General features: G+C 35.9%; 1 long non-coding RNA gene across 1 annotated transcript; it reads left to right on the forward strand.

Moving 5' to 3' along the window:
- The first annotated feature begins 230 nt into the window (after nucleotides 1–230).
- LOC120856952 lies at nucleotides 231–16,000 on the forward strand. The gene is made up of 3 exons (XR_005719527.1): nucleotides 231–390; nucleotides 10,446–10,448; nucleotides 15,988–16,000. It is a non-coding gene; the product is annotated as an uncharacterized LOC120856952 (long non-coding RNA).
- The last annotated feature ends 11,885 nt before the right edge of the window (nucleotides 16,001–27,885 follow it).

The following is a 27,885-nucleotide window of genomic DNA, read 5'->3' on the forward strand; positions in this document are numbered from 1 at the left end:
CATTCGGTTGTGAGAACTGGACTGTAAAGAAGGAAGAATGCCAAAGATTTGATGCCTTTGCATTGTCATTGTGATGCTGGAGAAGACTCCTGAGAGTCCCTTGGATAGCAAGGAGATCAAACCAGTCAATAATAAGGGAAATCAACCCTGAATACTCAGTGGAACGACTGAGCTGAAGTAAAGCTCCGGTGTTTTGGTCACCTGATGCCAACAGCAACTCATTGGAAAAGTCCCTGATGCTGGGAAAGACTGAGGGCAGAAGGAGAAGGGGCATCAGAGGATGAGATGGCTGGATGGCATCACCAAGGCAATGGACATGCACTTGGGCAAACTTCTGGTAATGGTGAGGGACAGAGAGGCCTGGAGTGCTGCAGTCCATGGGGTTGCAGAGTCAGACATGCATGGGTGACTGAACAACAACATTATATTATGAACGAATGAAAAAAAATACTTTTAAAAAATATTATCTCCTTAACACGAACTCCCATTTTTAAGAAGATGATAGTAGTTTTGAAAAATCTAAGATCAGATGCTGAAAAAGTAAGGTCTGAGATTTCATAAAACAAAGTCTCATCAGTTTCCCAGGGTCAAACCACTAAATGCCAATATGTGCTGGGACTTGATAAAAGATCATTATCAGGTAGCTTCCATCTCATTTAAACAAGATAGTACCAAAATTGTTGTTGTTGTTGAAAGGGAAAGATATACCCAACTGAAAGCAGAGTTCCATAGAATAGCAAAGGGAGATAAGAAGGCCTTCTTCAATGAACAATGCAGAGAAATAGTGGAAAACAGAAAAGACTAGCAATTTCTTCAAGAAACTTGGAGATATCAAGGGAACATCTCATGTAAGGATGGCATGATAAAGGACATAAATGGCAAGACCCAACAGAAGCAGAAGCGATTAAGACAAAGTGACAAGAATACAGAGAAGAACCATACATGAAAGGTCTTAATGACTCAAATGACCACAATAATGCAATCACTCACCTAGAGCCAGATATCCGGGTACGTGAAATCAAGTGGACCTTAGGAAGCATTACTAAGAACAAAGTTAGTGCACATTATGGAATTCAAGCAGAGCTATTTAAAACCCAGAAAGATGGTGCTGTTAAAGTGCTATACTCAATATGTCAGAAAATTTGGAAAACTTGGGAGTGTCCACATGACTGGAAAAGGTCAGTTTTCATTCCAATCTCAAAGAAGGGTAATGCCAAAGAATGTTGAAACTACTGTACAGTTGAGCTCATTTCACATGCTAGAAAGGTAATGTTCAAAATCCTTCAAGCTAGGCTTTAGCAGTTGGTGAACTGAGAGCGTCCAGATGTGCTAGCTTGGTTTAGAAAAGGTAGAGGAATCAGAGGCAAAATTGCCAGCATTTGTTGGATAACGGAGAAAGCAAGGGAGTTTCCAGAAAAACTACTTCTGCTTCATTGACTACACTGAAGACTGTGTGTAGATCACATCAAACTGTGGAAAATTCTTAAGGAGATGATAGTACCAGGCCACCTTACCTGTCACCTGAGAGAACTGTATGCAGGTCAAGAGATAGTAGTTATAATCAGATATGGGACAATGAACCCATTCCAAATAGGGAAAGGAGTATGACAAGGCTGTATATTGTCACCTTGCTTATTTAACTTACATGCAGAGTACATCATGCAAAATTCTCAGGTGGATGAATCACAAGCTGGAATCAATATTGCTGGGAGAAATATCAACAACCTCAGATATGCCGACGATACCATTCTAATGGTAGAAAGTGAAGAGGAACTAAAGAGACTCTTGATTCAGGTGAAGGAGGAGAGTGAAAAAGCTGGCTTGAAACATTAAAAAAAAAAACTAAGATCATGGCGCTAGTCCTATCACTTCATAACAAAAAGAAGGGGAACAATGGGGAACAGTGACAGATTTTATTTTCTTTCATTCCCAAATCACTGTGGATGGTGACTTCAGCCATGAAATTGAAAGACACATGTTCCTTGTAAGGAAAGTTTTGACAAATCTAGACAGCATATTGAAAAACAGAGACATCACATTGCCAACAAATGTCTGTATAGTCAAAGCTATGGTTTTTCCCAATAGTCATGTATGGATGTAAGAGTCAAGAAAGCTGAGCACTGAAGAATTCATGTTTTTGAACTGTGGTGTTAGAGAAGATGCTTGAGAGTCCCTTGGACTTCAAGGAGAGCCAACCAGTCCATCCTAAAGGAAATCAACCCTGAATACTCATTAGAAGGACTGTTGCTGAAGGTGAAGCTCCAATACTTTGTCCACCTGATGTAAAGAGCCAACTCATTGGAAAAGACCCTGATTCTGAGAAAGATTGAAGGTTAAAGGAGATAAGGATACAGAGTATGAGATGGCTAGATAGCATTACCAATTCAGTGGACACGAATTTGAGCAAAATCTAGGAGATAGTGGAGGACAGAGGAGCCTGGCGTGTTGCAGTCCACGGGGTCACAAAGAGTTGGACAGGACTTAGTGACTGAACAATGGCAACACCATAATAGAAGTTTCCTTATTTAGAAAGTACAATCAGATTTTACCACTGGGGAGCCAGAGGGGGAACATAGAGAGACATTTTAGAATCTCCCTGAAAATTCTTGAAGTACTTTCCCCCCACTGTGTGTGCTAGGTCGTTTCAGTCGTGTCCAGCTCTCTGCGTCTCCATGGTCTATAGCTGCTAAGCTCCTCTGTTCATGGGATTCTCCAGGCAAGAATACTGGAGTGGATTGCCATGCCCTCCTCCAGGGGATCTTCTACACTCAGGAATTGAACCCAGGTCTCCTGTATTGCAGGCAAGTTTTTTACTGTCTGCTCTACCAGTCTCTTCTTATTCCTCCTGAGACTATGTATATTTTCTACATAAACAGGTATTTCAATATAATTCTATTTCCAAGACACTTATTAGCTTTATAAATCCCATTTGTAAATAGTTGCATAATCTTCTAGATAAATAATATCTCATGTGTGTTAAGTATGAAATGCTTCCCATTTAATCCTCAAATAATCCTAGATGTTAAAACAATAATACAATTATTGTACTTTTACAGATAAATTAATGAGATAACTTCCTTGGTTTTAGTAAACTGGAGAATAAAGCAATAGAAAGCTGATCCAGTTAACTGAACCTCCCCAAATCCACTTTGTTCACCATTGCACTGTATTACCAAGGAATCTATTTAAATGGAAAAAAAGCATTCTTTATAATTAATGATTGTATTTGTCTAAAATATTTATGTTTTATGTAATATGAGTTTTAAAGAAATAGCCTATTTATCCTTGGACCAAAAACAAATGTTTTGATTTTCCATTTCAGCCTAACTCCTTGAATGTGATAATTTTTCAAAGTGTTAACTACATCACCGATAGAAGCATATGTTTTATATATTATTAAAAAACCAAACTGTTGTTTCAAAATTCAAAGAAGCCCTTTTACTATGTTTTTATTTAAACTGATTTCAATCAAGGTAGATATATATTTGTTTGGTGTTTTGTTTTCATGTAGGAATTGTTGGAAGTACACAAAAAAGAAGAAAGGAACTATTAAAAACTCAAAAAAGGCAAAAATAGAAAAGACGAAATTACTGAAGAAATATCTCACTTAATTCACAGAAGGAAAATGCTTTGCTCTTGTTTATGAAAATGTGTGTGTGATAAAATTCCATATTTTAAGTTTCAATAATATAGCTATTAACATAAAAATGGTACAAATTACTAGAAAATACTTTTAAATTTAGCATCAGAAGAGTTCATATTGGCATCAAACTATTAATATAAAACCATGGTTTATGGAAATAAAGGTGAACCATCTTCCCCTTCTTATCTACTCACTCCTGAAATAAAACCCCACAATCATAGTCAGTAAAAATATTTCTTATCTTTTCTATATTTAGAATATTTTTTTTGAAATACAAAGTTTATCATGGTCATATTTTTTGTTTGTTTGTTTTTCTGTGCTGCAAACCAGGATTTTCAAAAATACCTTCCAAATAATGTGATTTAAAAAGCATTCAAAATAGAAACAGCTGAGTGATATTGTCTCTGTTCTCACTTTCCAAATATTCACTTTCATATTTATATTAATTCACTCTGACAGAATCGATTACAGTCAATCAAAGGGGCTAGTTGAGAACATTCTGTATTATGTGAATAAGATGGTGTGACTGGATTATAGTATATGTTTGGGGTTGGGAGATATTATGATACTCAAATGCTCAGAGATGACTCATGAAGGGGAAAATATTCAAAGTTACATGGAAAAGTTTGTTTGGGTTAGAGTTAGGTTTTACCCGTGGTGGATTCATGTCAATGTATGGCAAAACCAATACAGAATTGTAAAGTAAAATAAAAAATAAATAAATTGGTGGATCCATGTTAATGTATGGCAAAACCAATACAGAATTGTAAAGTAAAAAAAAAAAAACTGGTGTTTAGAAAATGTCTTTAACAATTTTTTTTATTTATTTATTTTTGGCTGTGCTGGGTCTTTGTTACTGCATGGGCTCTTCTCTAGTTATGGCGAGCAGGGGCTACTCTCTAGCTGCAGCGTGTCAGCATCTCACTGCGATGGCTTCTCTCGTTGCAGAGCACAAGGGCCAGGGCATACCGGCTTCAGCAGCTGCAGCACTTGGGCTCCTTAATTGTGGCTCCCGGGCTCTAGAGCACAGGCACGTGGGATCTTCCTAAACCAGGGATCGAACCATTGTCCCCTGCATTGGTAGGCAGATTCTTTACCACTGACCCACCAGGGAAGCCATGTTATAAATTTCATTTGACCTTTTTCCCAAGAACTAGAATCACATCATTTACCAGAATGTCTTTCACTGTCTCCTCTTCTTTATGACACTTGCCTAAGTGCATTCTCAAATACTGTAGGTAGGGCCACTTTTTCCAATTAACCAAACAATAATACTGCAATAAGTAGCATCTACAATCTAACAGTATGCTAGCCTCATGAAGAATAAAATTATACAAACTGCATTCACTGATGAAAAAGCTTACTCTTTCTTCCTTTGTCCTTCTTGGATTCTCTTGTGAGTAAATATTCCGAAGTTCACTCCCAATCTCCTAGCACCTTGCATAAAATGCTCTCTTGGTCATGAGAATCCTGGCCTTAATTTGGCTTCTCTAAATTGAATGGCCTATGCATTTTTCCCTGTGCAGAAAGTGGGTTACTTATCACTTGATTTACTTTTATTTTTCTCTTTTTTTCCAGCTTTATTGTCATATAATTGACACATAACACTGTGTAAGTTTAAGGTGTTCAAAGTGTTGATTTGATAAACTTACATATTGCAAAATGATTGCCATTCTGGGATTAGCTAATACCTGGATCACATCATATAATTACATTTCTTTTCACTAGTAAGAATATTTAAAATCTTCACTCTTAGGAACTTTCAAGTATATAACACAGTAGTGTTACCTATAATCATTATGCTGTACATCATATCCTTAGGATTTATGCATCTTATGACTAGAAGTTTGTGCTTTTCAAACAGTATCTCCCCCTTTCTCCCAAACCTCAGTCCCCTGTAGCAATCATTTAATCTCTGTTCCTGTGATTTCAGTTTTTTCTATGACTTAATTTTCTATGACTTATTTCTTTTCCAAAATTAAGTGAGCTAAGAAGGCTGAGCACTGAAGAACTGATGCTTTTGAACTGTGGAGTTGGAGAAGACTCTTGAGAGAGAGTCCTTTGGACTGCAAAGAGATCAAATCAGTCCATCCTAAAGTAAATCAGTCCTGAATATTCATTGGAAAGACTGGTGCTGAAGCTGAAGCTCTAATATTTTGGCCACCTGATGTGAAGAACTGACTCATTGGAAAAGACCCTGATCCTGGGGAAGTTTGAAGGCAGGAAGAGGATGGGAGGACAGACAACAGGTTGGTTGGATGGCATCACCACCTCAATGAATGTGAGTTAAAACAAGCTCTGGGAGATAGTGAAGGATAGGGAAGCCTGCCCTGCTGCAGTCCATGGGGTTGCAAAGAGTCAGACACAACTGAGCAGCTGAACAACAAGTAAGTTAATGCAGTTTTTGTCTTTCTCAATCTCACTTATTTCACTTATTGTATGCTCTCAAGTTCCACCCATGTTTTTGCATATGGCAGGATAGCCTGCCTTCTCATGTCTGAATAATATTTCATTGTTCATTCATGAGTTGATGGACACATGTTGTTTTCATATTTGACTATAGTGGTTAATGCTGCAATGAACATGGGAGTGCAGATATATCTTTGAGATCCTGCTATTATTTTGTTATATATATATACCTAGAAGTGAGATCGCTGTATCATATGATAGTTTTATTTTTAATTCTTTGAGGAACTCATATTGTTTTACATAGTAATTAAACTATTTCACAGTGCCACCAACAGTGTACAAGGGTTTCCTCTTCTTCACATACTTTAAAGAACTTTTTTTGCTGTTAATAGCCAGGCTAACAGAGGAAGTGATATCTCATCGTGGTTTTGATTTGCATGTTCCTAATGTTTAGGGACTTCCCTGGTGGTTTAGACAGTAAGGAGTCTGCCTGCAATATGGGAAACCTGGGTTTGATTCCTGGGTTGGGTAGATCCCCTGGAGAAGGAAATGGCAACCCACTACAGTATTCTTGCCTGAAGAATCCCATGGACAGAGAAGTCTGGCAGGCTACCTACAGTTCATGGGGTCGCAGAGTCAGACACAACTGACCAACTTCACTTTCACTTTCAATGATTAGTGGTGAACATCTTTTCCTATACCTTTTGGCCATTTGTATCTCTACTTTAGAAACTGTCTTTTACTTTCTCTGCTCAATTTTTATTTTTTACTAATTATGTGTGTATGTATGCACGTGCTTTAATTTGATAAATGTGACATGCTATATTTTGTAAAGTTAAGATATATAGCACATTACTTTGATACATTTAATGTTATTATTGCCATTGATGCAATATGTACCAATATTACATCATTATAGTACAACATTATTGTATATTCATTATACTGTGCCTGTCAGTTCAGCTCAGTCGTTCAGCCATGTCCAACTCTTTGCAACCCCGTGAACCACAGCACCCCAGGCCTCCCTGTCCATATTGAGTCGGTGATGCCATCCAACCATCTCATCCTCTGTCATCCCCTTCTCCTCCTGCTCTCCAACTTTCCCAGCATCAGGGTCTTTCCAAATGAGTCAGCTCTTCGCATCAGGTGGCCAAAGTATTGGAGTTTCAGCTTCAGCATTAGTCCTTCCAATGAACACCCAGGACTGATCTCCTTTAGGATGGACTGGTTGGATCTCCTTATAGTCCAAGTGGCTCTCAAGAGTCTGCTCCAACACCACAGTTCAAAAGCATCAATTCTTCAGTGCTCAGCTTTCTTTATAGTACAAATCTTACATCCATACATGACCACTGGAAAAACCATAGCCTTGACTAGTCGGACCCTTGTTGACAAAGTGATGTGTCTGCTTTTAAATATGCTGTCTAGGTTGGCCATAGCTTTCCTTCCAAGGAGTAAGTGTCTTTTAATTTCATGGCTGCAATCACCATATGCAGTGATTTTGGAGCACAGAAAAATAAAGTTTGACACTGTTTCCACTGTTTCCCCATCTATTTTCCATGAAGTGATGGGACCAGATGCCATGATCTTAGTTTTCTGAATGTGAAGCTTTAAGCCAACTTTTTCACTCTCCTCTTTCACTTTCATCAAGAGGCTTTTTAGTTCCTCTTTACTTTCTGCCATAAGGGTGGTGTCGTCTGCATATCTGAGGTTATTGATATTTCTCCTGGGAATCTTGATTCCAGTTTCTGCTTCCTCCAGCCCAGCATTTCTCATGATGTACTCTGCATATAAGTTAAATAAGCAGGGTGACAATATACAGGCTTGATGTACTCCTTTTCCTATTTGAAACCAGTCTATACCCATTCTTTAATCAGATTTATTTTCTTATTGAGCTGTATGGGTTTTCAAAATGTATTTTGTATATTAACTCTGATTTGCAAATATTTTCTTCCATTCAGCAGGTTGCCTTTTCATTTTATTGACGGTTTCCTGTGCAAAAGCTTTTTGGTTTGATGTAATCCCACTTGTTTAGTTTCACTTTTGTTGGTTGTGTTTTTGTTGTCAAATTCAAAAAATCTTTGCCAAGACCAATGTCAAGAAGTTTATCACGTATGTCTTCTAGTGCTTTATGGTTTCGGGTCTCATATTCAGATCTTTAACCCATTTTTCTTTTCATTTTTGGCTTCATGGTGTGGCTTGCAGGATTGTAGTTCCCTGATCAATGATCAAAACTTCTTTGGGATTGGAATGAAAATACATTTTCCAGTCTTGTGGCCACTGCTGAGTTTTCTAAATTTGCTGACATACTGAGTGTAGCACTTTAATGACATCAGCTTTTAGGATTTTAAATAGCTCAGCTGGAATTTCATCACCTCCACTAACTTTGTTTGTAGTAATGCTTCCTAAGGCCCACCTGACTTCACACTCCAGGATGGTGGGTTCTAGGTGAATGACCACACTATCGTGACTATCCTGGTCATTGGGACCTTCTTTGTATAGTTCTTTTGTGTATTCTCGCCACGTTTTCTTAATATCTTCTGCTTCTGTTAGGGGCTTACTGTTTCTGTCATTTATTGTGCCCATCTTTTCAGGAAACTTTTGCTTGGTATTTCTAGTTTTCTCAAACAGATTTCTAGTATTTTCCACTCTATTGTTTTCCTCTATTTCTTTGCAATGTTCACTTAAGAAAGTTTTCTTATGTCTCCTTGCTTTTCTCTGGAACTTTGCATTCAGTTGGATATATCTTTTCCTTTCTCCTTTGCTTTTCACTTCTCTTGTTTCCTTGGTTATTTGTAAGGCATTCTTAGAGAACCATTTTGCCTTCTTTCATTTCTTTTTCTTTGGGATGGTTTTTGTCACTGCCTCCTGCACAATGTTATGAACTTCCATCCATAGTTCTTCAGGCACTCTGTCTACCAGATCTAATCTCCTGAATCTATTTCTCACCTCCATTGTATAATCATAAGGGATTTGATTTAGTTCATACCTGAATGGCCTGGTGATTTCCCCTATATTCTTCAGTTTGGCCTGAATTTTGCAGTAAGGAGCTCATGATGTGAGCCACAGTCAGCTCCAGGTCTTGTTTTGCTGACTATATAGAGCTTCTCCATCTTCAACTGTGAAGAATATAATCAAGCTGATATTGGTATCGACCATCTGGTGGTGTCCATATTAGAGTCACCTCTTGTGCTGTTGCAAGGGGGTTTTGCTATGACCAGTGTGTTCTCTTGACAAAACTCTGTTGGCCTTTGCCCTGCTTCATTTTGTACTTCAAGGCCAAACTTGCCTGTTACTCCAGGTATCTCCTGACTTCCTGCTTTTGCCTTTCAGTATCCTATGACGAAAAGCACATCTTATTTTGGTGCTACTTCTGGAAGGTCTTGATAGAACCATTAAACTTCAGCTTCTTTGGCATTAATAATTGGGTCATAGACTTGGATTATTGTGATGCTGAATGGTTTGCCTCGGAGAGGAAGCAAGATCATTCTGTTGTTTTTGAGATTGCACCCACGACTGCATTTTGGACTCTTGTTAACTATGCCATTTCTTCTAAGGGATTCTTTCCCTCAGTAGTAGACATAATGGTCATCTGAATTAAATTCACCCATTCCCATCCATTTTAGTTCACTGATATCTAAAATGTTGATGCTCACTCTTGCCATCTGCTGCTTGACCATGCCCAATTTACTTTGACTTATGGACCTAACATTCCAGGTTCCTATGCATTATTGTTCTTTACATCAGCAGATATTACTTTTCCCACCAGACACATCCACAACTGAGTGTTACTTCTGCTTGGCCCAGCCCTTTTGTATCCTGCAATTTTACTGAATTTGTTTCTAAGTATTAGCATTTGTTTTTGTGTGTGTGTGTGCAGTCTATGGGTTTTTCCCCAGGGATTTCCTAGGTAGCACTACCTGCCACTGCAGGAGATTTAAGAGATGTGGATTTGATCCTTAGACCTTGGGATCCCCTGGAGGAGGGCATGGCAACCCACTTCAGTATTCTTTCCTGGAGAATCCCATGGACAGAGGAGCCTGGTGGGCCATGGTCCATAGGGTCACAGAGAGTCAGGCGTGCCTGAAGTGACTTTGAATGCACCCACATGTGCACATATAGGTTTCTCCACATATATCATATGCAGACTGAGGCAGTTTTACTTCTATTCCAGTGTGGAAGCATTTTTTTCTATTTTTAATTGCATAATTGCTCTGAAATTCAGTACTATGTTGAATAAAAGTGGTAAATGTGGACATTCTTGTCTTATTCTTGATCTTAGCAGAAATGTTTTTCAGCTTTTACCATTGAGCATGATTTTTGTCACATCTGGCCTTTATTATGGCTAGGTACATTCCATTCATAACCAATTTGCTGAAAGTTTTTATTATATAAGGATGTTGAAAATTGTTTACCTCTATCTATGTTGATGATCATGTGATTTTTTCAATTAATTTACCTTTTATTGAAAGACAATTGCTTTACAGAATTTTGCTGTTTTCTGTCAAGCCTAACATGAATCAGTCACAGGTTTACACGTATACCTTTTGAAACTCCTTCCTATCTTCCTCTCCCTTTGAACCTCCCTCCCACCTCCCTCTCCATCCCACCCCTCTAGGTTGATACAAAGCCCCTGTTTGTTTCCTGAGCCATACAGCAAATTCCTGTTGGCTATCTATTTTACGTATGGTAATGTAAGTTTCCATGTTACTCTCTTATCTTTCGTTCTATTAATGTGGCATGTCACATTTATTTTTTGAATCATTTTGCACCCTTTGTTGAATCATTTTTGCACCCCAGGATAAATCACACTTGGTCATGGTATGTGACCATTTAAATGCATGTCTGAAAATTCAGTTTGCTAATATTTTGTTGAGGATTTTTACATTTCTATTTATCAGGGATATTGGGACCATTTCTTTTCTTGTAAAGTTCTTATCTGGTTTTGGTTTAGGATAATAATAGTCTCATAACACACATTTAGAAATTATGATCAAGCACTCAGTAGTGTCCAACTTTTCACAGTCCCATGGACTGTAGCCTTTCAGGCTCCTTCCGTCCATGGAATTTTCCAGGCAAGAATGCTGGATTAGGTTGCCAATTCCTACTCCAGGGTATCTTCCCATCCCAGGGATTGAATCCAAGCCTCTTGCATCTTCTGCACTGGCAGATGGATTCTTTACCACTAGCATCTGCTGGGACATCCATTTTGGTGCTAGAGAAGACTCTTGAAAGTCCCTTGGACTGCAAGGGGATCAAATCAGTCAATCCAAAAGGAAATGAATCCTAAATGTTCACTTGAAGGACTGATGGGGAAGCTGAAACTCCAATACTTTGGCCACCTGCTGTGAAGAGCCATCTTATTGGAAAAGACCTCGTTGCTGGGAAAGATTGAAAGAAAAAGGAGAAGGGGGTGACAGAGGATAAGATAGTTAGAAAACATCACTGACTCAGTTGACATGAATTTGAGCAAACTCTGGCAGATAGTGAAGGACAGGGTAGCCTGGCATTCTGCAGTCCATGGAGTCACAAACAGTCAGACATGACTTGGAGACTGAATAACAACATCACACATTTGAAAGTCTTCCCTCCTCTTTGATTTTTTGAAAGAGTTTGAGAAAGATTGCTATTTAAATATTTGAAAGAATTCACCAGTGAAGCTGTCTGTATTGGAACTTTTCTTTGCTGAGAAAATTTTGATTACACATTCAATCTCCTTACCAGAATTGGTCTGTTCAGATTTTTCTATTTCTTTATGATTTAGTCTTGATAGGTTGAGTCTCCCTAGGAATTTATCCATTTCTTCTAGGTGAATCAATCTGTTGCCCTATCATTGTTCATAGTAGTCTTTAATGATCCTTTGTATTTCTGTGTTAACAGTTGTCATGGCCCCTCTTTCATTTCTAATTTTATTTATTTGTGTCCTTTTTTTTTCTTTTGTAATTCTAGTTAAAGATTTGTCTATTTTTAACTCTTTTCAAAAAATCAACTGTTACTTTTGTAGCTCTTTTCTGTTAGTTTTTTAGTCTTTGTTTCATTTATTTTTCACTGTGATCTTTGTTATGTCCTTCCTTCTGCTAACTTTGGGCTTCATTAATTCTTTTTACAGTTCCTTTCAGTATGAAATCAGGTCGTATATTTGGGATTTTTTCATGTAATGTTTATTGCTATAAACTTCTCTTTAGAATGGCTTTCCTGTATCCCATAAACGTTGGTATGTTGTATTTCCATTTTAAATTGTTTCAATGTATATTTTGATTTCTGCTTTGGTTTCTTCTTTGATCCTTTCATTGTTTAAGAAAGTGTTATTTAATTTCCACATATTTATGAATTTTTCAATTTTCTTCTTGTATTTCTACTTTTATATTATTATGGTTATAAAACATGCTTGATATGAATTCAATTTTCTTGTATTCATTGAAAGGTTTTGTGAACTAGCACATGTTCTTTCTTGGAGAATGGTCCATACATGTTTGAGAAGAATGTGTACTATGAGACTGTTGGACAAAATGTTCTATAACTGCTTGTTAGGTTCATTTGATCTAAGATACAGTTTAATCCAATGTCTCCTTATCCATTGTTGAAAGTAGAGTGTTGAAGTCTCCTACTCTTATTGTGTTTCTATTTCTCTCTTTAGATCTATAATATTTGTTTTATATATTTATTTGTTCTGTGTTGGGTACATAAATATTAACTAATATTGCATTTTCTTGATATAACAGTATATTTGGGAAAGTTTTCTTAAAAATAATATATGCTTGTAACTACTTGACCTACTAATCCTTTCTGAAGATGTTAAATGACTTTTATATAAGATCAAATAAGAATATAGGTACTATTCATTGATCATCCTTTGCATGCCAGTTACCATCTCTGGCAGTTACATGTTATCCTTACAATAATCTTAAATAATAATAATTATTATCCTTATATTTCAGAGGAGGTTAAACAAATTGCCTTATGCCACCCACCTAGTAAGTAGAAGAAACAAGGTTTGTGCTGAGATTTAAGATATCCAATAATAATTTGCTTTCTATACATGTCTACAATCTTTGGTAGAACATTACCGCCACATTTGAAAATTCTCTGATGTTAAGAGAACTACTACTGAGTGATGAATTTCCTCATCTAGTAAAGTGTTCATTAATAGACTTAAGAAAGATAGAAGGTCTAGAAGGAAAAGCATACCTGAGCTTCACTTTCTTGTCTGCATAGAAGGCCAAAATCTCCAGGCCCACCTTTAGATACATGCTGTTGATAGTTTCATTTGGCTTGAAATACAATTGAAAAAATGTCCTACAGTCTTGGAAGAAATTAGACCTGCTACTTTATCTCACTAAGAAAAATCCTTCAGTATGTAACAGTAAATATGTATCAGAAAGAACATTCCAGAATTTCTTTGTTGGAGTAATTATCATGGTAAAGACACACTGGTCAAATAATATGAAAGGTAAAAATATCGTCATGAATAACCATTCAAACAATAGATGAATTTAACCTATTATTTAACATAAATTTCAACTTGAAAATATTCTGCAAATACTTTTGTATTTGTTTGTCTTCTAATGTATTGTTTCAATAACAAAATGTTATTAATATTATTTCAGTTTCAAAAACAGGGAGAAAGCACATGCAGAAAATTAATTTTACTTTCAAAAGGGAAGAAAGATTTCATCCTAGTAGGCAGAGTTGTATAATGCCTTCAGTTTTCTAATAATGTTTCTGATTTCTTTGTTTAATCTTACTTTACTTTATTTTTGGTCTTATTATCTAAAATTAAGCTCCTTGAGAGCAGACATCTTAATCTGCATCTTCAAGTTCCACTTAAAATAATAAACATTTGTTGAGAATATACAATATTACTAGCTAGTAATAGTATTTGGATGCATATATATTTAAACATTATTACTTAGGAGTGAAATTTTTAATATAAGGAATTGTGGAAGCAACTCAACTAACTGAGTAAAACAAAGCACTCTAACATGACTGACACTAACAACTAAGTATGGTTATATTTAGTTTTGGTGAGAAGCTGCAAAGCATTTGAGAGTTTTTCTCCTAAATATGTGAACTGGCAACCTAAGCCTCTCGAATTCATTCAGTATTTTAATTAACCATATGCTTAGTGGAAATACTACACTGTAGTTAAAGTCAGAGCATAACAACTGTAATTGCAATTTTCCACTTTTCTGAAAAATGACAAATAAATTATTACACTATTCAGGCTCAGCTAATGATTATTAATCATAATATTTCAAAAATATTTTTCAAAAGCATTCATTTTTCAAAGTGAATCTTTCTATTTATGTTTTTTCCTTTTCATGGAGTTTAGCATCACATATTTATTAAATCAACATACATAGGAATTTTATTCTTAATACCTATAGCCACATAGATATGTTCAAACCAAATTGAATGAGAAAGGGAAGTATGAGCATATTTCATACTATATATTTGGAAACTGCGAAGTACACTTGGATGACTTTCTTGGAAAAGATCCACAATAAAATTATACTCCAGAATTTTTTCCTGGTGAACCAAACAATTTGATGTGAATGAAAATCTAGAGCCATTTTATTGATGAAACAAATCTTTGCTTTGAGTGAATAAATAATTATATGCAGCATATTGCACACCACCCAAGAATATGGTCAGCAAATCTTTTTATAAATATTTAATTAAGTTTACCTGGTTATAATGGTTCTTTGAAAAACCTAAAACTGAAAAATAGAAAAGCCTTCCACCTGGGCATCTGATTGACAATACTTATTATTTTTTTTTAATCCAATAATGCCCTGTGAGTTCCATTGAGAAATTCATAATGGCCTTTATTTACATTTAATTAGCACCTCTCTGGATTAATTCCTCATTTTATAAACCTAATACAACCTTAATATTAGAAGATGTGAATTGAATATGATAACAACATGTACCTGGTTGTTTTAATTAATCTGTCTAAACTGAACATGCCACCTCAAACTCACAAAGATTACACTTCATGCTACCTTTAGACTTCTCATCAAGTTAATTGGCTGCTCTGCTAGGAAATTAACTTTATATTATTCTGACTCTGTGGCAAATGGTACAATTCTAGTTGGTTTTGATAAACACGGAGAACAAGCATATAATCTTTTTTCAGATAGTCATTTATTTAGGCTATAGGAAAACAAAAGTATTAGCATTGGTTAATTCTAAGTGATAAAAGTATAGATAATTAAAAATAATATTTTATTTTTCCATAATTTTCTGCAATGAACATTTATAACTTTTTTGAAAAATATTACATTACATATATAAACATGCATCCTTATATACACATATATGTGTATAATGATATACACTTAAATCTGTCTTAGAAAAATAAGGAAAACACTCATCATCATACCTTCTGCTCATATCTTACTTGATTTTGATATTATGAGGGTGAAGATGAGAAGCAGGTCAAAAACATGAGACCATGTGAACATTAATGGCTTAAATAAAGGACAATACGAATAATGAATGAATGAATGAATGATGTTTTATGATTTTTCATTTTGGGGAAGGAAATGGGAATCTCAAGTACAGAGTGGTAAAAGCTTGTCAAAATGTCCTTTCTTTACTGAAGTTGTCTCTTTATTTAGCTATTCTCATCAGATTGAACCCAAGACAATGTATTTATCATTAAATTCTAAAATTAGAATATGTTGCCTATAATATTGGAGAAGGCAATGGCACCCCGCTCCAGCAGTCTTGCTTGGAAAATCCCATGGACAGAGGAGCCTGGTCTGCTGCAGTCCTTGGGGTTGCTAAGAGTCAGACACGACTGAGCGACTTCACTTTCACTTTTCACTTTCATGCATTGGAGAAGGAAATGGCAACCCACTCCAGTGTTCTTGCCTGGAGAATCCCAGGGATGAGGGAGCCTAGTGGGCTGCTGTCTATGGGGTCGCACAGAGTCGGACACGACTGAAGCGACTTAGCTGCAGCAGCAGCAACAGCCTCTAATATAAATGTTTATCAATTATATCATTGGCATATTTTACTAATTTTTGATCAATTAGTCATATGCTGATTAAGAAGATACATAATCTAGGGAAGCAAAGCATTCAAAATGCAAAACAGTATACCAACAAATAAAAAGCTGGAACCATAGGAATGTTATAAAGTTTAGAAAGTCTGGAAAATAGTATATGATGTCACATCCTAGTTGGTTCTGTAAATTGGGACTGATGCCAAAGCCAACCAGAATTAGAGCCAATAAAGTCTAACATAAGGTTCTTGTGATAATCATCTGTTTCATGAACTTAGAGAGTAATGTTGTCATATTACAGTAATTGTTTCTCTGTCATATTTAATAATGAGATTTTTAAGTTTCCAGTATTATTAATAGAAAAAGCAGAGGGCTGTGTTTAAATTTCAAAGTTTATTCTTATGTAAAGCTTTTACTCTATACATATGAGAATGTTATTTTTTAGGGTTTATTTTTATACCATCTTATTTGCTTGATTACTCCAGTAATCTCTTATAGCATCATTTCCCCTAATCTTTAACTGTCATCTTTAATTACATATTATTGTTAAAGTAAACTTCTATTCCTTGGGACTATGGATAGGGAGTCAGGGACAGATTGCAGTCTAGAGAAAACAGGGAGGTAAATAATAACTGGGGCAAAAATATTAATCTTCATAAAATGTTGACTAACCAATATTCCTTTAACTCCATTTTTTATAAAATAATTGTCTACTTTGTCAGATATAAATAAAGTCTGTGTGCCCCACATTAAATTGGGCCTCTGAGTACATTGGGATTAAATGGGAGACAGCAGTCTTGTAAGCAAACTGGAAACCTGGAGACTTGGATTCTAGTTCAGGTTCTACCTCTGGTTAGTCCTGTGACTTTGGATAAAGCATAAGGTTTGAACAGTCACTTAAAAAAAAAAAAAAACAACCTATTAAGGCTTAATTGATCTAGGTAGTATTTGAGCATCCCCATCAATCCCTATATGTAAAACTTTGGAAGGATATGAATGAGTAAATGAGTAATCTCACTTACACGATAACTTAAACCTAGTTGTTTACCAATTTGCAAGAGTATATAATGTGATTTGTTGATTCACTTTTCCTCAGTCCTTGTCTTGTGGATTGTCACTAGCTGGTATTACTACAGTCCATTTTCACTTGGATTCAATATTATTCTCTGTATATTTACAACATATTCCATGCACACATTGTACAAGCAACAAAGAAGAATCCATAGACATTTTTGAAATGATTACCATTTGATGAGTTGTTATATTTGAAAAGAGAGATAGAATATAGAGCACTGTAAATAGATGGGGAAACAGTGGAAACAGTGTCAGACTTTATTTTGGAGGGCTCCAAAATCACTGCAGATGGTGACTGCAGCCATGAAATTAAAAGACACTTACTCCTTGGAAGAAAAGTTATGACCAACCTAGATAGTATATTCAAAAGCAGAGACATTACTTTGCCGACTAAGGTCCGTCTAGTCAAGGCTATGGTTTTTCTAGTGGTCATGTATGGATGTGAGAGTTGAACTGTGAAGAAAGTTGAGCGCCGAAGAATTGATGCTTTTGAACTGTGGTATTGGAGAAGACTCTTGAAAGTCCCTAGGACTGCAAGGAGATCCAACCAGTCCATTCTGATGGAGATCAACCCTGGGATTTTTTTTGGAAGGAATGATGCTAAAGCTGAAACTCCAGTACTTTGGCCACCTCATGTGAAGAGTTGACTCATTGAAAAAGACTCTGATGCTGGGAGGGATTGGGGGCAGGAGGAGAAGGGGATGACCGAGGATGAGATGGCTGGATGGCATCACCAACTTGATGGACGTGAGTCTGAGTGAACTCTGGGAGTTGGTGATGGACAGGGAGGCCTGGCGTGCTGCTATTCTTGGGGTCACAAAGAGTCAGACACGACTGTGCTACTGAACTGAACTGAACTGAAATTACCTTATGTGCTTATCACACCTTCTTTCATGCCAAAGAGAACTAAGAAGCAATCTATATGTGGTTTAATTCTGGAAAATTACTATTTTCCCACAAAAACCCACTTTGTGATAGTACTGTTACTAGATACTCTGGAATTTTGACATTTCCCCCAGAAGGAGAGAAACTGTATAATACCAAATGGTGTTGGACCTTTATCGTCAGAAGTATTTAGATATCCTACTTGAGAGGGTGGAGAGTAGTACATTACAATTAAGAACAGGAATTTAGCAATAAGACAATATGTGAATTTGACAAGTGACTAATTTTTCCCAGTTTTTGCTACATTATCTACAAGGCAGGGATGATAATACACTAACTTTATACAATTGCTGTAGTTATTAGGTGAATTTAAGTGAAAAAAGGAAAGTGAAATGAAGTGAAAGTTGCTCAGTGTGTCCGACTCTTTGTGACCCAATGGACTATACAATCCATGGAATTCTCCAGGCCAGAATATTGGAGTGGGTAGCCTTTCCCTTCTCCAGGGGATTTTCCCAACCCAGGGATTGAACCCAGGTCTTCCGCACTGCAGGCGGATTCTTTACCAGCTGAGCCACAAGGGAAGCCTGAGAATACTGGAGTGGGTAGCCTATCCCTTTTCCAGTGGATCTTCCTGACCCAGGAATCTAACTGGGGTGTCCTGCATTGCAGGCGGATTCTTTACCAACTGAACTATGAGGAAGGGGGAAGAGTAAAGAGTCAGCCTGCAATGCAAGAGACGAGTGTTTGATTCCTGGTTAGGGAAGATCCCCTGGAGATGACAACCCACTCCAGTATTCTGGCCTGGAGAGTCCCTTGGACAGAGGAGGCTGATAGGCTAAAGTCCATGGGATTGCAAGAGTCTGACATGACTTAGCAACTAAACCCCCAAGTGAAAAAAATATATACTGTGCTTATCATCATGATAGCTCTTAAAGGCTTTTATGTAAATGAGAAAAACAAAGAAAAAGTTGCAATATTTGAGAATCAGATGCAGTTCTAGATGTCTTTTTATTTTTTTTTGCTATTAAAGCATTACTAAAATGTAATTAAAATACTTCATCATTAAATAAGTCAATATTTTTTTAAGATATTCATAGACTTTTGCAACTGTTACTACAATATTATTGTAGAACTTTTTCATTACTCCCCAAAAATCTCCATCTCCTAATATACTTTCTGTCTATGCATGCATCTATGCTGGTCATTTCAAATGAAGATAATAATACAATATGTCTTTTGTGATTGATTTCTTTATCAACATAGAATTTTCAAGTTTCATTTATGTTGTAGCATGTTTTATGACTTCTTTCCTTCTTATTACTGACTAATATTACACTATATGAATATATTACAATTTTTTTATCTATTTAGGTATGTTTCCACTTTTTTGGCAGCTATAAATATTAAGAATATTCATGTACAAGATTATTTGTGGATATATGCTTTCATTTTTCTTTCAACATACAGATGAAATTGTTGAGGATCATATGGCAAGTTTATGTTTAATATTCTGAGGAATTGCTTATGAATTTTGAAAAAGGTATCAGAGATTTTGATAGAGAATTAATTGAATCAATAGACCAGTTTGGGGAATCTTGCCATTTTGACAAGTCTTTTTTTAATGCCTATTTTTATTTATTTGTTCATTCTTGGCTGTGCTGGGTCTTCATTTCTGCTCGAGGGCTTTCTCTAGTTGTGAAGAGTGAAAGCTACTCTCCAGTTACGGTGTACGGGGTTTCTCCCTATAGTGGCCTTTCTTGATGAGGAGTGCAGGCTCCAGGGCCTGTGGGCTTCAATAGTTGCTGCATATGGGCTCAGTTGTTGCATCTGGAGGACTCAGAGTGCAGGCTCAGTAGCTGTGACACAGGAGCCCAGTTGCTGGTGGGCACGTGGGATCTTCCATGACCAGAAATTGAACTTGTGTCCTCTGCGTTGTAAGATGGAGTTTCAACCACTGGACCACCAAGGAATTTAAGTTTTTTCATTCATAAACATGAAATATCTTCTGTTTATATAGGAGCTCAGTTTCTTTCAACAAAGTTTAGTAGTTTTCAGAATACAAGTTCTGCACTTTCTTTGTTAATTACTTATTTCAAAATTATTTTTCATACTATCATAAATGGAATTTTTTAAAATTTTATTTGCAAGTTGTTTTTTTGTTATTGTATAGCAGGTAACTGATTTTGTATATTGATCTTATCCTGCTTAACTTGGATATTGGTTCTAATAGCTTTTTAGTGACTTCTTTAAGATTTAGTATATAAAAGATCATCTGTGAATAGAAATAGTATATTTCTCTCTTTCCAGTCTGGATTTCTTTCCTCCTGTCTAATTGGCCTGGATAGTACTTTCAGTACAACATGGAATAGAAGTGGCAAGAACATCTATTCTTATTTTATTCTTGATCTTAGAGTGAAAACAGCGATCTCTTATTATGTGCCTATGAGTCATCTGTGGACTTTTTTGTAGATATCCTTTATCAATTAGAGGAATTTACCTTCTATTCCTAGTTTTTGGAATGTTTTATCAAGAAAAGCTGGACTTTTGCCAAATACTTATTTTGTGTATATTAGGATTATCATGTGTGTTTTTTTTTTTTTTTACTTTATTCTGTTAACATGGCATAACAAAATAATTGAATTTTAGTTGTTAAAACAACCTTACATCCTTGGGATAAATCACATTTGTTTATTATATATAATTTTTTACACTTACTGGATCCAGTTTGGTAGTATTTTATTGAAGATTTTAAAATTTGTATTAATTTTTAATGCTGATCTCTAGTTCTCTTTCCTGTAATTTATTTGTTTTTTATATTAGAGAAATAGTGGCTTCATAGAATGAATTGGAAGTGCATTTCTCAGTATATTTTTAGAAGTGTTTGTGAAGAATTGATATTAATTTTTAAAATATTCATCAGAATTCACCAGTGATGGAACTAGGCATGGTTTTTTTTTTTTAAACATGGGATATTTTAAACTTATTAAGCTTCTTTATTATATCATAGATATGTTCATATTTTCTATTAAAGTCAGTTTTGATTATACGTGTCTCTCAAATTTTTCCATGTCATCTAAGGTATATATTTTTGGCATAAACTTTTTACAGCAGTATTTAAAAACTGCTCTTTTTCCCTTGATCATTATTCATAATTTTTTCAATTTTGTTGGTTTTTCAAAAGAAAGCAAGTTAGTTTCATTGAATTTTTTCTGTTGCAATTCCATATTCTAAACATTTCATTAATTCCTTACATGACCTTTATTAATTCCTTTATTGTGCTTACTCTAAGTTTAGTTTGCTCTTTCTTTTATAATTATTAGGTGGAAGATTAGGTTGCTGATTTGAGATATTTTCTAATTTTTAATAAATGTGTTTATAGTTATAAACTATAACTTTAAGCACGGTTTTAGTTGTTTCTTCACTTTCATCTCAAAATATTTTCTAATATCCCTTATAATGTATTCTTTGACCCATAAGTTATTTCTAACTATGTTTTTTGACTTCACATATTTGTAAATTTCCTAAATTATTTTTGATAATTTTTCCTAGTTTAATTTTTACATAATCAGAGAACATATTTTATATGACTTCAATATTTTTAAATTTTCTTAAGATTGTTTTATGGGCTAATATATGGTTGATCTTACAGAATATTCCATATGTGCTTGAGAAAAATGTATATTCTGCTGTTGTTGAGTGTAATGTTCTAGAGGTGTCTATTAAGTCTACTTGTTCTATCCAAACTCCTATTGAATAGGGATTCTATTCAATATCCCAATAATAAGGGCATTAAAGTCTTTTACTATTATATTTGAATTGTCTGTTTCTCCCTTCAGTTCTGTCAGTTATTCCTTCTTGTATTTCAGGACTCTGTTGGTTGGAATCTATTTCTCGTGTGGTGTATAGCCTGTAATGTTACTTCTCAGAGGGTGCAGCTTGGGGCATGCACAGTTACCTTAACTCCCTCCCTTCACCCCAAGGAGAATAAGGGTTTTATCTGAGCCCTTTGACAAAGTCCTTCCCTGATCTCTCTTATCTCCTTGTAAGTTTCTGGCTGGTCTCTCTATATTGATATCACACCCCAATGTTACTCCTCACTAACTGCTGTCTGGTTGTTCTCTTATTATCTACAACAATGCCTTAGAGCATAAATCATTCCACAGTCTGATCAAATTAATGTCTGAATCCCTTGTGAGGCTTGCTTAGATCTCAGGGGAATTTCTCTTAACTAAAATCATTATTGTTTGGACAGTGTTAGGCTCAACTTCCCATGTTTTGTTCCAAATAAAGTTAGATCTCTTAGAGTATCCCATTTTCTAGTCTGCACATGCCCTGTATAAGACTTCCATCACCCTGAGCTAGACAAACAAAGGAAGCTGGCCATGGCTTGACTTTCATAAACTGTCACTATTCCTACAAAGATTTAATAGATTTTTTGGAATAAATAAACCTCCATTTGCATAAGGCAATATTCAGAGATTTCATTCGGTGTGTTTGTTTTTAATTGTTAGGTGTTACAGTTGCTTTTCTGGGGGGAAATTTTGTAGTGCTCCTTACGCCACTATTTTTGAAATGCTTCTCCTCCCTAGGAAGTTTTTAAGAGATTCACTGATATTGTTCATATTATTTAGTGCAATTATTTGGAAAATACTTTTTATCATATAATTTTTGTCTTCCACAAATGTTCTGGCCACATCAGGCTGGGAGATTGCTCCAGTCAGCAGCCCAATGACCTCAAACCCCAGAAAAGCTCTGGAGCTGTGAATATAGATGAGGGTGGACCTTGGGAACCAGCTTGCTCAGGATTTCCTCAGCAGATGGCTCTTACTTTGGGTCTTGATTTATATTTTGTGGGAGGAATAAGGGTAAAATAGTGTGTTACTGAGGTTTTAGTTTTGTTCATGATCTAAACAGACTGCATAGGATCTTACACAGGTCATGGGAAAACCTCAAACAAATATACACTGTCTTTGGTCATCTGCATCAACATGTTGACTACGAACTTAAAGTCCTATACTCTAAAAACCTATTTAATGAAATGGGACTTGATTCTTTATGTCCAGGTCAAATTTCCTGTACTTTTAGCTAAACTTCTGTCTTTATGTGCTCTGTTTGATATTTTCATAATTAGAAATCCAAACGAGAGGCACTGATGGAATATCAGAAGGAAGGAGGAAGAAGGGATGATTTTATTCATCTTTTCTGTTTTCTGTTGCATTAGCAACAGCAATAGGGCAGAAACAAGAAGAATACCTGCAGATGCAGTAGCAGAGGCCCTGAAGAGTGTTCCTAGTTCTTTGATTGCAAGGTAAGAGTTCCACAGACATATCAGGTGCTGGAAAACCTCTGCTTCCCTTTTGATTCTCTACCTCTTGTTTCCACATCAGATGCTTTTGAACTGTGGTGTTGGAGAAGACTCTTGAGAGTCCCTTGGACTGCAAGGAGATCCAACCAGTCCATTCTGAAGGAGATCAACCCTGGGATTTTTTTTTGGAAGGAATGATGCTAAAGCTGAAGCTCCAGTACTTTGGCCATCTCATGCGAAGAGTTGATTCATTGGAAAAGACTCTGATGCTGGGAGGGATTGGGGGCAGGAGGAGAAAGGGATGACCGAGGATGAGATGGCTGAATGGCTTCACGAACTCGATGAACATGAGTCTGAGTGAACTCTGGGAGATGGTGATGGACAGTGAGGCCTGGCTTGCTGCGATTCATGGGGTCGTGAGGAGTCAGACACGACTGAGTGACTGAACTGAACTGAATCTTCAGATAAAGTTTTGTTTCTCTAGCCCTTCCAACAGTCTCATAACCCATTCTGAATTAAATTCTCTCTTTCTGAAATACTAAAGGTGATTTCTCCTCTTTGACTGGATTCTAACTCATACACAGTATTTATCTTAATCTTTTCTTCTGCAATAAGAAGATGGAAGGAGAAAATAAAACCAAATAATTGCAAAAAATTTAGGGATACTATTGTTCGCTGACAATAATTGACATGAAAATAGCATCTAATTACAATTAAAAATTTCTCCTTATCAAAATGCACTAATAAAATGAATAAACAAGTCATAGACTGGGAGAAAATATTTTCAAAATCCATATATCTTACAAGGACTTGTATCTAGAATATATAAGGAACTCTTTTCATAATTAAAAAAACACAATTAGAGAAAAAAGGGGACAAAGGACTAAAATAGATACTTTGATAGGAAGGTATGCAACTGGCTAAATAGCACGCAAACACACACACACACACAAAGCCTCGACATCATGCTTCACAAAGGAAATGCAGTTAAAAACCACAAGGAAACCTACTGAATACTTAGAATGAGTAAAATTAAAATATTTACAACACCAAGTGCTATCAAGGGTATGTAACAACCAAAGCACTTATACATATAATGCTACTAGAAGTCTAAAACGTTTAGTAGTTTTTTATAAAAGTGTATTGATACTTACCTCATGACCCAATATTTCCATGCCTAAGCATCTACCCAAGAGAAATAAAAAATGTATCTTCTATAAAAGCCTTAATGTTCATATAAAGTTTATTCTTAATAGCCCCAAACTGGAAACAATCCAAATCCCAACACCAGAAGAATGGAAAACAAAGTGTGACAAATATATAATGGAATGTTGTTCAGCAATAAAAACTAATGAACTATTGCTGTAAGCAAGAATATGAGTGCATTTTACTGATATTATGCTGTGTGAAGCAAGCTAGACCCAGGAAAGCACTAAGTGTTGGGCTGTATCTATTTAATTTCTACAAAGAGAAAACTAAAGTGGAAAAAAATCAGCAAAGTTTTTGCCTTTGACATTTGGAGAAGACTCACGGAGAAGGAGCATAAAGGCACTTTATGGGGATGATGGTTATATCTCAGTAGGAGCTTGGGTTAATTACATGGGTATATACATTTGTTAAAACACATCAAGTTCTCTTAAGATTTGTGCATTTTACTTTATGTCAAATTTGCACTAAAAGAACTTTTTAAATTGATGGGTACAAAAGAGTTAAATATTCCAGAAATCTACTCTTAACCTTTATCTAATGCTTTACTGTGGAATAATGAGTTCTATTTGTTGATAATGAGTAAGAAATAAATGCTATCTTCTTGAAAGTTATGTAATTTTAAGCAAGAATTATGATTAGCATAATCTAGATTCAGGATTTGGCAGGAAGGGATCCAGTATGTAAATTTATAGCACTGTATAAGCAGGGCCTTGGAGAGAGGCCAAGTCTGTAAACTTGGAAGCTTGACCTGGAAAACCATTATTCTAGAAGTAGACAAGGAAGATATAAATTTCAAAGTGATTTGTAGTAAATGAAAGACATAGAATCAGTTCAGTTCAGATCAGTCGCTCAGTCGTGTCCAATTCTTTGCGACCCCATGAATGGCAGCATGCCGGGCCTCCCTGTCCATCACCAACTCCTAGAGTTCACCTAAACTCATGTCCATTGAGTCGGTGATGCCATCCAACAATCTCATCCTCTGTAATCCCCTTCTCCTCCTGCCCTCAATCTTTCCCAACATCAGGGTCTTTTCAAATGAGTCAGCTCTTTGCATCAGGTGGCCAAAGTACTGGAGTTTCAGCTTCAACATCAGTCCTTCCAATGAACACCCAGGACTGATCTCCTTTAGGATGGACTGGATGAATCTCCTTGCAGTCCAAGGGACTCTCAAGAGTCTGCTCCAACACCACAGTTCAAAAGCATCAATTATTTGGTGCTCAGTTTCTATATAATCCAACCCTCACATCCATACATGACCACTGGAAAAACCATAGCCTTGACTAGATGGACCTTTGTTGACAAAGTAATATCTCTGCTTTTTAATATGCTGTCTAGGTTGGTCATAACTTTCCTTCCAAGGAGTAAGCGGCTTTTAATTTCATGGCTGCAGTCACCGTCTGCAGTGATTTTGGAGGCCCCCCCCACAAAATAAAGTCTGCCACTGTTTCCACTGTTTCCCTATCTATTTGCCGTGAAGTGATGGGACTGAATACCATGATCTTAGATTTTTGAATGTTGAGCTTTAAGCCAATGTTTTCACTCTCCTCTTTCACTTTCATCAAGAGGCCCTTTAGTTCTTCACTTTCTGCCATAAGGATGATGATATCAGCATATCTGAGGTTGTTGATGTTTCTCCCAGCAATCTTAATTCCAGCTGTGCTTCTTCCAGATAGAATAGAAGCAGATAAAATATATTTAACAGATCCAACCAGTCTATCCTAATGGAAATCAGTCCTGAATATTCATTGGAAGGACTGATGCTGAAGCTGAAACTCCAATACTTGGGCCACCTGATGCGAAAAACTGACTCATTTGAAAAGACCCTGATGCTGAGGAAGATTGAAAGCGGGAGAAGAAGGGGAAAATAGAGGATGAGATGGCATCACTGACTCAATGGACATGAGTTTTAAAAATAAACTCTGGGAGTTGGTGATGGACAGGGAGCCTCGGCATGCTGTAGTCCACGGGATCACAGAGTCAGACACGACTGAGTGACTGAACTGAAATGATCTGAAAAACAAAACAGATTATACAGACAGACAGGAAAACAGAAGAAACAAATAAACTGAAATATAACTAACAGGTTTCAGACTTGCCTTAGATTTCTGTGTTTTTGTTTTGTTTGTTTGTTCTCCATAGATTTATTCTCTCTGGTGTACCGAGCTTTAGTGTAACGTCTTAATATCTTTCAACATTCTTCAGTTTGGTTCCAAATCTACTGATACAAAGTCTATTTCCTGTCAGGATATTTTGGCTAGTTCAAACTGTTGGTGTTCAAACTTTCTCTCATTTTATTTAATTAAAAAAAGGAATAGGGAATAGAAACAAAAGAAAGTACAATAGGTAAAATCTTGATCTGTTGAATAGATTCTTGAAGTGAATATGTAAGATTCTGGCTTTCTGACACATTTTTTAAAAAGTTCCCATTAGGGTACTTTTGATAAGATCTTGACTAAACTGATAAAGCAACAAAGGGAGTCCCACATTGGTTATACTATGTCTAGTATAGCATTAGGTTAAGAAAATGAGCTCTGCAATAACCTACAACTGGGTTCAAATTTCAGCTATACTTCTTCACAGCTGTATAACTTCAGACAAATTACTTAACCTCCTTGAATGTTCTCATCTGCAAAATTCAAATAATGCCTGCCTCAGAGGGTTAATAGGATTAAGTGAGAAAATAAATGAAATTACTCAATATCTGACATTAATATTAAGCATCATTATTTAAAATGATATGACTAATGAGGGAGCTGTGCACAGTTCAGATGCCTGTTTTTATTAAAACTGAGGTTTACTTGAATCAGTTTTAGAAATCACCAAAGTATATTAGCTGAAAAGAAGCAGGACAACCTAAGGACAGACTATGTATAGATTCTCATCATCTAATTTATTACAAATCTAACTCTAGTGTAGGGTTTTTAAACTTCAGAGTATTTCACTAATAGATGGCTGTGGAGGTTCTATTTAATCCTCCATTTAGGCTCTTTTCCCTATTTCTTCCCTGTCCCAGGTAATAGAGTTTTCTGATTGTCCTGTTACTGCTAAAGTTTTTTTTTTTTTTTTTCAAATTCAACTATTAACGTTCTTCATCTTACACATAAGACTTTTAAGGCTGTCTGACTATTATTCATTTAATCATTTAACAAATACTTATTAATTTTTCATCTTAGGCAAACTGCCAATGAAATCACTCATGACATAAGCCACTGGCTGAATAAGGTAGTCTCTCTCCTCAAAAAAAGAAATAGTAAGTGGAGAAATTTTAAATTACTAATTAGAGATCATTTAACTAAGTTACTATTACTGATAAGAAGGAGAAGTACAAGATTAGAAGACCTTATTTTGGCA

The sequence above is a fragment of the Oryx dammah genome, unplaced genomic scaffold, assembly GCF_014754425.2.
Source record: "Oryx dammah isolate SB20612 unplaced genomic scaffold, SCBI_Odam_1.1 HiC_scaffold_28, whole genome shotgun sequence".
In the NCBI taxonomy this organism is placed as follows: Eukaryota; Metazoa; Chordata; class Mammalia; order Artiodactyla; family Bovidae; genus Oryx; species Oryx dammah.